This window comes from Taudactylus pleione, unplaced genomic scaffold, assembly GCF_031769625.1.
Source record: "Taudactylus pleione unplaced genomic scaffold, aTauple2 ptg000090l, whole genome shotgun sequence".
NCBI classification, from domain to species: domain Eukaryota; kingdom Metazoa; phylum Chordata; class Amphibia; order Anura; family Myobatrachidae; genus Taudactylus; species Taudactylus pleione.
The window spans coordinates 8,842,265-8,854,120 of record NW_028284492.1 but is presented as its reverse complement, the minus strand read 5'-3'; positions in this window follow the sequence as shown (position 1 = coordinate 8,854,120).

Below are 11,856 nucleotides of genomic sequence, written 5' to 3'. Positions count from 1 at the left end.
ACGGAAAAACTTGTATAGGCCGTGGGTGAAATGTCTCCATAAGATAAGCAAGTTGTTTTTTTTAAACATAAAATAAAAACACAACTAACAATGCAATATATTATATTATAATGCTTATTATTACTATTTTCAGCACAGATGTTGGCCATTTGTTTTAACGTATGTCCCACATATAACCATTATTTTGTAAAGACTAGCAGTTCAGTAAATAAAAAGAGAATTCTGTTTGACAATGGAATTTTTCCATATATAGGAATAATGGGAATTTATACAAGAAAATATTAAGCACAAAAAAACATAACACTGATTTCTAATAATATATATATATATATATATACATACACACACACACACACAGTACGTCGGTGGCACTCTGATATAAAATAATACTAAGGCAGGATCTGATGAAAAGCTTAGATGTTTTATTGCATCGTTTGTATCTTGACAAAGATGCAATAAAGCATCGAAATGTTGATTCATCAGATCCTGCCTTAGTATTATTTTATATCAGAGTGCCACCGACCTGCTGTGTGTATACAGGGAAGCGCCATCTTTACCCACGGAGGGCACCTGGCAATTGTTTAAGGATTCATGTGAGTGCCATCCTGTTGGATTTTATATATTTTACTAGAATAGATCTGTCCAAGAGCACCTGGGTTAAATATTAAAAACTATAAAAGAATGCAATAACATAGAACATTTCACGTTGTTGGGAAGTCACAATAAAGATTTTAGTTTGTCTATTCCTGGATTAGAATGTACAGACAAACTAAAAATAAAACCACGTGTCAGTAAGAGCCCTCATTGCTAATTGTATATGACATACAGTGCCCCACGAAATAATGAATGGCTCATGTTACTTCTGATGCCATTGCTGCTGTGTGAGGCATCTGCAGCTTGCTGTGGATTAATGTAGAAAATTCAATTTATACATCAAAATCATCATTAAAAATGTGTTGAACAGAACTATCTACGTCCATAAAAGTGAATTATTTATGAAGTGCGCTGGTCTGAAATCTGACTCCTTTGTTACATATGAAATCGCACATCTGACAGGAGGTGTGAAATGTGACCCTAAGACTCAATTACAGTGTGATTTATTGAGCCACGCGTCTAGCTTCTGCAGGGCATGTCATTAGCATGAGACTAGCTAGCGTGCTCATCTGCTCCAGGCTTGACTCTCCCCAATCCTAAACACTCTCAGCAGATGGAGAATTGCATGTTCCAGAAAGGAATTGTTTATCCTTCTATTGATGCTCACTCAAGTGATCACAAAAAATCCATTACCCACGCATAAAAAGATCAGTAGCCCATCCATCCAGGCCTGAATAGGACTTGTGTAGTACAGCAGGGATTTAATGCTTTAATAGTCATAAACATAATACCTACTGTCAATAAAATATCTGCAAATTAAGGTATTTTATGTCCCTGTGATAACTTTCAGAAGATGTGAATGAGACATAAACTTACTTGTTAAGCTGCAGCGTTTAATCTTGGAGACATGTTTTGACTACAGAAACATGGCCGCCTAATAACACTTTAATGACATAAAAGGTAAAATTATATCACACACTTTTTACTTCACTCCAAGTAAATTTTACATTGTTCTATTTCGTGAGATTTATTTTAACAATATTACGATTTGACATTCAGGCAAATATTCCTACCCTATTCATTTAAACCACACTTTATTAGCTATTTTCCAGAACAGAGATACAGATATACCTTATTTGCTTAGCTGTACAGAAGAGAAAGATGGACCTTATCTTTTTCTTTTTTGTTATCAATATTATTTATTTTTAAACTTTCAAAAAATTTTGTACTACAATACTATTAGTTCAGTCTGAAAGAGGAAGCCTGTTTCACGCATAATTTATCCTTATTAGCTGTCTTTTCGGTCACTGGTGATTAGTCTCTCTTATGCCAGGCAGTAGATCCGGTCAGTGCTGGGAAGTGCGCATTAGGTCAGTGCTGGGCAGCATGCATTAGGTCAGTGCTAAGAAGTATGCATTAGGTCAGTGCTGGACAGCACGCATTAGGTCAGTGCCGGGCAGCAAGCATTAGGTCAGTGCCGGGCAGCAAGCATTAGGTCAGTGCTGGACAGCACGCATTAGGTCAGTGCCGGGCAGCAAGCATTAGGTCAGTGCTGGACAGCACGCATTAGGTCAGTGCCGGGCAGCAAGCATTAGGTCAGTGCCGGGCAGCATGCATTAGGTCAGTGCCGGGCAGCATGCATTAGGTCAGTGCTGGGCACCATGCATTAGGTCAGTGCCGGGCAGCATGCATTAGGACAGTGCTAAGAAGTATGCATTAGGTCACTGCTGGACAGCATGCATTAGGTCAGTGCAGGGCAGCATGCATTAGGTCAATGCAGGGCAGCATGCATTAGGTCAATGCAGGGCAGCATGCATTAGGAAAGTGCCAAGAAGTATGCATTAGGTCAGTGCAGGGCAGCATGCATTAGGACAGTGCCAAGAAGTATGCATTAGGTCAGTGCAGGGCAGCATGCATTAGGTCAATGCCAGGCAGCATGCATTAGGTCAGTGCCGGGCTGCATCATGCATTAGGTTAGTGCTAAGCAGTATGCATTAGGTCAGTGCCGGACATTATGCAATAGGTCAGTGCCGGGCAGCATGCATTGAGTCAGTGCCAGGCTGCATCATACCTTAGTTCAGTGCTGGGCAGCATGCATTAGGTCAGTGCTGGGCAGTATGCATTAGGTCAGTGCCAAGAAGTATGCATTAGGTCAGTGCTGGGCAGCATGCATTAGGTCAGTGCTGGGCAGCATGCATTAGGTCAGTGCCAAGAAGCATGCATTAGGACAGTGCTAGGAAGTATACATTAGGTCACTGCAGGGCAGCATGAATTAGGTCAGTGCAGGGCAGCATGCATTAGGTCAGCGCAGAGCAGCATGCATTAGGTCAGTGCTGGGCAGCATGCACTAGGACAGTGCTAAGAAGTATGCATTAGGTTAGTGCTGGACAGCATGCATTAGGTCAGTGCAGGGCAGCATGCATTATGTAAGTGCAGGGCAGCATGCATTAGGACAGTGCCAAGAAGTATGCATTAGGTCAGTGCAGGGCAGCATGCATTAGGTCAATGCAGGGCAGCATGCATTATGTAAGTGCAGGGCAGCATGCATTAGGACAGTGCCAAGAAGTATGCATTAGGTCAGTGCAGGGCAGCATGCATTAGGTCAATGCCAGGCAGCATGCATTAGGTCAGTGCCGGGCTGCATCATGCAATAGGTTAGTGCTAAGCAGTATGCATTAGGTCAGTGCCGGACATTATGCAATAGGTCAGTGCCGGGCAGCATGCATTGAGTCAGTGCCAGGCTGCATCATGCATTAGGTCAGTGCTGGGCAGCATGCATTAGGTCAGTGCCAAGAAGCATGCATTAGGTCAGTGCAGGGCAGCATGCATTAGGACAGTGCCAAGAAGTATGCATTAGGTCAGTGCAGGGCAGCATGCATTAGGTAAGTGCTTGAGACCTTGCATTAGGTTAGTGTTGGGCAGCATGCATTAGGTCAGTGCAGGGCAGCATGCATTAGGTCAATGCCAGGCAGCATGCATTAGGTCAGTGCCGGGCAGCATGCATTAGGTCAATGCAGGGCAGCATGCATTAGGTCAATGCAGGGCAGCATGCATTAGGTCAGTGAAGGGCAGCATGCATTAGGTCAGTGCAGGATAGCATGCATTAGGTCAGTGCAGGGCAGCATGCATTAGGTCAGTGCAGGGCAGCATGCATTAGGTCAGTGCAGGACAGCATGCATTAGGTCAGTGCAGGGCAGCATGCATTAGGTCAATGCAGGGCAGCATACATTAGGTCAGTGCAGGGCAGCATGCATTAGGAAAGTGCTAAGAAGTATGCATTAGGTCAGTGCAGGGCAGCATGCATTAGGACAGTGCCAAGAAGTATGCATTAGGTCAGTGCAGGGCAGCATGCATTAGGTCAATGCCAGGCAGCATGCATTAGGTTAGTGCTAAGCAGTATGCATTAGGTCAGTGCCGGACATTATGCAATAGGTCAGTGCCGGGCAGCATGCATTGAGTCAGTGCCAGGCTGCATCATACCTTAGTTCAGTGCTGGGCAGCATGCATTAGGTCAGTGCTGGGCAGCATGCATTAGGTCAGTGCAAAGCAGCATGAATTAGGTCAGTGCTAGGCAGCATGCATTAGGACAGTGCCAAGAAGTATGCATTAGGTCAGTGCCAAGAAGCATGCATTAGGTCAAGGCCGGGCAGCATGCATTAGGTCAAGGCCGGGCAGCATGCATTAGGTCAAGGCTGGGCAGCATGCATTAGGTCAAGGCCGGGCAGCATGCATTAGGTCAAGGCCGGGCAGCATGCATTAGGTCAAGTCCGAGCAGCATGCATTAGGTCAGTGCAGGGCAGCATGCATTAGCTCAGTGCAGGGCAGCATGCATTAGGTCAGTGCAGGGCAGCATGCATTAAGACAGTGCCAAGAAGTATGCATTAGGTCAGTGCTGGGCATCATGCATTAGGTCAGTGCTGGCCAGCATGCATTAGGTCAGTGCTGGGCAGCATGCATTAGGTCAGTGCAGGGCAGCATGCATTAGGTCAGTGCAGGGAAGCATGCATTAGGACAGTGCCAAGAAATATGCATTAGATAAGTGCAGGGCAGCATGCATTAAATCAGTGCTGGGCAGCATGCATTAGGATAGTGCCAAGAAGTATGCATTAGGTCAGTGCTGGGCAGCATGCATTAGGTCAGTGCAGGACAGCATGCATTAGGTCAGTGCAGGGCAGCATGCATTAGGACAGTGCCAAGAAATATGCATTAGATCAGTGCAGGGCAGCATGCATTAGATCAGTGCTGGGCAGCATGCATTAGGACAGTGCCAAGAAGTATGCATTAGGTCAGTGCTGGGCATCATGCATTAGGTCAGTGCTGGGCAGCATGCATTAGGTCAGTGCTGGGCAGCATGCATTAGGTCAGTGCAGGGCAGCATGCATTAGGTCAGTGCAGGGAAGCATGCATTAGGACAGTGCCAAGAAATATGCATTAGATAAGTGCAGGGCAGCATGCATTAAATCAGTGCTGGGCAGCATGCATTAGGACAGTGCCAAGAAGTATGCATTAGGTCAGTGCTGGACAGCATGCATTAGGTCAGTGCTGGACAGCATGCATTAGGTCAGTGCAGGGCAGCATGCATTAGGTCAGTGCAGGGCAGCATGCATTAGGTCAGTGCCAAGAAATATGCATTAGATCAGTGCAGGGCAGTATGCATTAGGACAGTGCCAAGAAGTATGCATTAGGTCAGTGCAGGGCAGCATGCATTAGGACAGTGCCAAGAAGTATGCATTAGGTCAGTGCTGGGCATCATGCATTAGGTCAGTGCTGGACAGCATGCATTAGGTCAGTGCAGGCCAGCATGCATTAGGACAGTGCAGGGCAGCATGCATTAGGACAGTGCAGGGCAGCATGCATTAGGACAGTGTCAAGAAGTATGCATTAGGTCAGTGCCATGAAGTATGCATTAGGTCAGTACAGGGCAGCATGCATTAGGTCAGTGCTGGGTAGCATGCATTAGGACAGTGCAGGGCAGCATGCATTAGGTCAGTGCTGGGCAGTACGCACTAGGACAGTACTAAGAAGTATGTATTAGGTCAGTGCCGGACAGCATGCATTAGGTCAGTGCTGGGCAGTATGCATTAGGACAGTGCCAAGAAGTATGCATTAGGTCAGTGCAGGGCAGCATGCATTAGGACAGTGCCAAGAAGTATGCATTAGGTCAGTGCAGGGCAGCATGCATTAGGTCAATGCCAGGCAGCATGGATTAGGTCAGTGCCGGGCTGCATCATGCATTAGGTTAGTGCTAAGCAGTATGCATTAGGTCAGTGCCGGACATTATGCAATAGGTCAGTGCCGGGCAGCATGCATTGAGTCAGTGCCAGGCTGCATCATACCTTAGTTCAGTGCTGGGCAGCATGCATTAGGTCAGTGCTGGGCAGCATGCATTAGGTCAGTGCCAAGAAGTATGCATTAGGTCAGTGCCAAGAAGCATGCATTAGGTCAGTGCAGGGCAGCATGCATTAGGACAGTGCCAAGAAGTATGCATTAGGTCAGTGCAGGGCAGCATGCATTAGGTAAGTGCTGGAGACCTTGCATTAGGTTAGTGTTGGGCAGCATGCATTAGGTCAGTGCAGGGCAGCATGCATTAGGTCAGTGTTGGGCAGCATGCATTGGGTCAGTGCTGGACAGCATCCATTAGGACAGTGCCCAGAAGAATGCATTAGGTCAGTACAGGGCAGCAGCATTAGGTCAGTGCTGGACAGCATGCATTAGGTCAGTGCTGGGCAGCATGCATTACGTCAGTGCTGGGCATTATGCATTAGTGCAGTGCCGGGCAGCATGCATTAGGTTAATGCTAAGCAGTATGCATTAGGTCACTGCCGGACATTATGCAATAGGTCAGTGACGGGCAGCATGCATTGAGTCAGTGCCAGGCTGCATCATGCATTAGATCAGTGCTGGGCAGCATGAATTAGGTCAGTGCTGGGCAGCATGAATTAGGTCAGTGCTGGGCAGCATCATTAGTTCAGTGCCGGGCAGCATGCATTAGGACAGTGCCAAGAAGTATGCATTAGGTCAGTGGCAAGAAGTATGCATTAGGTCAGTGCAAGGCAGCATGCATTAGGTCAATGCCGGGCAGCATGCATTAACTCAGTGCCGAGCAACATGCATTAGGTCAAGGCCGGGCAGCATGCATTAGGTCATTGCTGGGCAGCATGCATTAGGACAGTGCTAGGAAGTATGCATTAGGTCAGTGCTGGGCATCATGCATTAGGTCAGTGACGGGCATTATGCAATAGGTCAGTGACGGGCATTATGCATTAGGTCAGTGCTGGGCAGCATGCATTAGGTCAGTGATGGGCATTATGCAATAGGTCAGTGCTGGGCAGCATGCATTAGGTCAGTGCTGGGCAGCATGCATTAGGTCAGCGCTGGACAGCATGCATTAGGTCAGGGACGGGCATTATGCAATAGGTCAGTGCCAGGTTGCATCATGCATTAGGTCAGTGACGGGCATTATGCATTAGGTCAGTCCTGGGCATTATGCAATAGGTTAGTGCTGGGCAGTATGCATTATTTCAGTGCTGGGCAGCATCCATTAGGTCAGTGAAGGGCATTATGCAATAGGTCAGTGACGGGTATTATGCAATAGGTCAGTGCCAGGTTGCATCATGCATTAGGTCAGTGCCGGTCAGCATGCATTGAGTCCGTGCCAGGCTGCATCATGCATTAGGTCAGTGCTGGGCATTATGCATTAGGTCAGTGCTGGGGAGCATGCATTAGGTCAGTGCTGGGCAGCATACATTAGGTCAGTGCTGTGCAGCATGCATTAGGTCAGTGCTGGGTAGCATGCATTAGGTCATTGCTGGGCAGCATACATTAGGACAGTGCTGGGCAGTATGCATTACGTCAGTGCAGAGCATTATGCAATAGGTCAGTCCTGGGCATTATGCAATAGGTCAGTGCAGGGCAGCATGCATTGAATCAGTGCCAGGCTGCATCATGTATTAGGTCAGTGCTGGGGAGCATGCATTATGTCAGTGCTGGGCAGCATGCATTAGGTCAGTGATGGGCATTATACAATAGGTCAGTGCTGCGCAGCATGCATTAGGTCAGTGCTGGGCAGCATGCATTTGGTCAGTGCTTGGCAGCATGCATTTGGTCAGTGCTTGGCAGCATGCATTTGGTCAGTGCTTGGCAGCATGCTCCGAGGCTCGCGCGTGCGCACTGGCCAATCATCGACCCGCTTGCAAGTGCTATGCACTTTCGAGCTGGTCTGAATCAGGCCGAGAATTTGAGAAACTCTGCACTACGTACACATAATGTTGTCAATAAATTGGTTCCCGACCCTTAACCACCAGACTATGACTGTTTATAAACGTACATTTGGGTATAGAGGTGCTCAGGGACGTGCAGTCAGGGTAGGCAGAGCCCCCCTGTCATACTCCTTCCCCTATCATACTCCCTGTCACGCTCCAGAGTTTTGATATAACAACTATGTTGTTATACAGGTGTGCCTCCTAGCCATTGACCGCACCGCACGTCACTGGAAGTGCTACAGATTGGTAGTTTATAAAGGATGGTGAAAAAGGATTATCGTCCTCTGTATAACCAGCAGGTTGACCTAACCCAGAGCTGATAACTTGTATTGTCTACAGCAGTGGCTGTCAGCCTGAGGCCGGCTACCCCATTGAGATATGTCTTCATGTTTTACAGTCCAATTGCCTTAATCTGGATACACACCGTAAGACGGTGTGATCCAGAAATGCGGTGAGCGATTACATCATGTGCGCTGTACACACTGCACAATCCACCATATGAAGGCGCAATATATTGTTACATGCTGGCTGCATGTAACTACACTGTGTCATTCATTGAATGACGGCCAGCAATGACAGATCGGGCGCACTATACAATGTGTACGGTTTATCATTCTGATCTGCATTGTGACAATATATTGGATGATGTATAGTTTGGTGTGTACCCAGATTTATTCAGACCAAAATATTTTAGGTTTAAATGGAAAGGAAATGAGACACTAACAGGTAGGGAAAGGCTTAATATTCATAACCAGTCCAGGTCTCCAAAACCTATATTCAATGTATCAAATATCTATCCAGGAACTAGCAGCAGCACTCAGGCATGGGGAACGTCTTTCTTACCCACCATGTATATGGCCACCCAGAGCCGTAACTAGACTTTTTGGTGCCCTGTGCCAGAGAGAGCATTGGCGCCCCCCCATTTTGTAAATAGGGACTAAAGATAGTGCACCTGAAAAAGGGCCATGGCCTCATGGGGAAGGGCCAGAGAAGAGATAGGGGAGGCCAGGAGATGCTGAGGATAAAAGAAGAGGAAGCTACAAGTGAGAATGTTCATAAACAAGAAAATTGACAGGCCCAAACAGCACCCCCTGCCAGAGCAGGCCCTAGGCATAGGCATTCTAAGCAAATGCCTAGGGGCGACTGGAATGCCTAGGGGCATTCCAGGGCTCTGTCGCTGCCCCCCTCCCCAAGGCCCCGCCCACTTAAACCCCAGCTGCGCCCCCCCTGCCTGATAACGCTAGCTAAGAGGTGGACCGTGTCAGTGTGAATGTCCTCCCTCCTCCTCCCACTGTGTCGTGCAGCTAGGTGCCCCGTACCTGCCCTGGATCCTGACAGTGACAGTACCCTCGCTCACTGGCCGCGGTGCAAACTTCAGGCGAAGATGTCATGATGATGGCGCTGCCGTCTGACATCAGCCTGGAGGAGCGGCACGGCACCCGACACTGCAGGGACAAGGGGCTACTTCACCGACAACCGGCAGCAGGACAACCGAGGCGGAAGACTGGTCCCCGCTCCCAGCGTCAGGCTGGTCCCCGCTCCCGGTGTCAGGCTGGTCCCCGCTCCCGGCGTCAGGCTGGTCCCCACAGCCACGGCGGGAGGCAGGCTCTAGCAGCAGAATGGCCCCAGAGGCATGGCAGCCCCGGCACCCAGCGGCAGTCCCCGGCACTAGGCAGGAGGTAGGTGTGAATGTAAATTGGTTAATCTTGAAGGACGTGCACCCCCAGTACTGCCTGCCCTAACCCACTCCTTGCTCCCCAGTACTTCCCCAGCTGCTCCTTACCCCCAGCACTGCCTGCCCCTACCTTCTTCTTGCCCCTAGTATTTCACCAGCTACTATTCACCTTTACCCCCTCTCTACTCCCAGCACTGCCTGCCCCTAACAACCTCCTTGCCCCTAGTACTCCACCAGCTGGTATCTATTCTTACCCCCTCCCTACCCCCTGCACTGCCTGCCCCTAACACCTCTCCTTGCCCCCAGTATTGCACCAGCTGGTATCTACCCTTACCCCCTCCCTATCCCCAGCACTGTCTGCTCTTTCTCCCCTCTACCTCAGGTTGACCCCAATAGCTGCCTGCCCTCAACCCCCAATGATATGCAATGGGACCCAGAAATAGTGGAGTAGTACCCCAATTTTGTTATAGCGAGGACTACTCGGGACTCACAAATATCTCTGTTCTGATCGATCACTATATGTATTTCTATATACATATATATATATATATATATATATATATATATAGTAGTGCAAATGAGACCAGCAGCACACTCTTGGTAGCAGCAACAATGCGGAGTGCAAACACATAATATGATATGTAATAAAGAAAGAAGGAGTCAGCACATCCATATCAATCCATAGAAAATGTATTAATCCAGTATAGAACAAATGTTGAGGTTATTTGAGGGGCTTGTGAGCAAAGTCATAGCAATAGTTCATCATGGCACAAACAGCAGGCAATCATGAAAATACTCATCACAAGTCCTCCCTCCAGAGTGTAGCGCCCGACAGCCGTTTCGGTGTCAATCCGACACCTTCATCAAGGGCATATCATACAAACAACAACCCCTGCCTACATATACACCCAACAATCAAAGTAAAGCATAATCACCTGTACATAAACGCACAGCGGCGGGTCATAGCTCAGACACACGCCGGGTATGCCGGAAGTGACGCTCCTGGACCGGAACTGGTCACTGGTAACCAAGACAACCTAACAACAACGCGAGCACCGGAAGTGACGATCCGAAAAACGGATCGAGTCACTAGTAACCAGGGCAACGCAACTCGATGAGCAGTGTAAACTAAATTAATAATAAATAACTCCTTAGGTAATAGCTCAAATAAACACTGTCTACAAAGAGAGCACCAGTATAAAAGCGCCATGTACTCCAAAAGGTTGGTTACTCCAGCATATTGGTACGTAATGTAACGTAGCGAGCATGATCCACATCATTGGTGGGTGTATAATAGACAAAAAGATTTTTTACAAAAGAAACCCAAAGAAATAAAGGTAGAAAACCATAATACAAAAATAATACAGTGAAAAAAACAACAACAACATTTCCGTTACAGCGAAACCACCAATATAGAGAGACCAAATAAAGTATACAAAATACTATAAAAAACAACTCAATGACAGCCCCTCATTAAGTCCGCGTGGGGTCACAGTGTTAAGTCGACTAATCCAGAAACATTCACGTTGTAAAAGCAATTTATTACGATCTCCTCCTCTCCTTAATGGAGCAATATGGTCAATAGGAAAAAATAAAAAATCTTTCATAGTGTGACCATATGCTGCAAAGTGTCTCGCTACCGGAGGTGTATTGGCATCAACAGCCCGTAAAGCCTTCCTAATGGACGACCGGTGTAAGGCAATCCTCTCCTTAAGGAGCCTTATGGTTTTACCAACATAGAGCAATAGACAGGGGCACCTGTCTATTGCTCTATAGATAACGAAACGGCTGTCACAGTTCAGATGGTATTCAATATCATATGAAATGTTGGTACTTGGATTAATGAATTGTGCTCCAGTCTGAAGAAACGGGCAGTTCACACAACCATGACATTTGAAAACTCCATTCTTTCGTTGCAACCACGTATTGAGCTTCGTGGCTCCAATGTCGGTTTTAGCCACTGCATCTTTAACATTACTGCTACGTTTGTAGCAGAATAGAGGTTTTTCTTTACAGAGATGCCCTATGGTATCATCAGCTTGAATGATATGCCAATGCTGTAACACAGCTTCTCGTATACGCTTAGACGCAATGGAATAAGTGGAAGTGAACACCATACGTGAAATCTGATCACCACGGTTGCTGCTGACCAATGCTTCGTCCTGCGTCAGAGTTGCACAATATGAAATGGCCTCTTGAATCTCACTAATAGGGTAACCCCTGTCTATGAACCTCTTGCCCATCTGTTGTAGTGCTAAGGGAACCTCAGTAATGTCCGAAGTAATCCGAACAACTCTCAGTAGTTGTGATAGAGGAAGTCCTTTT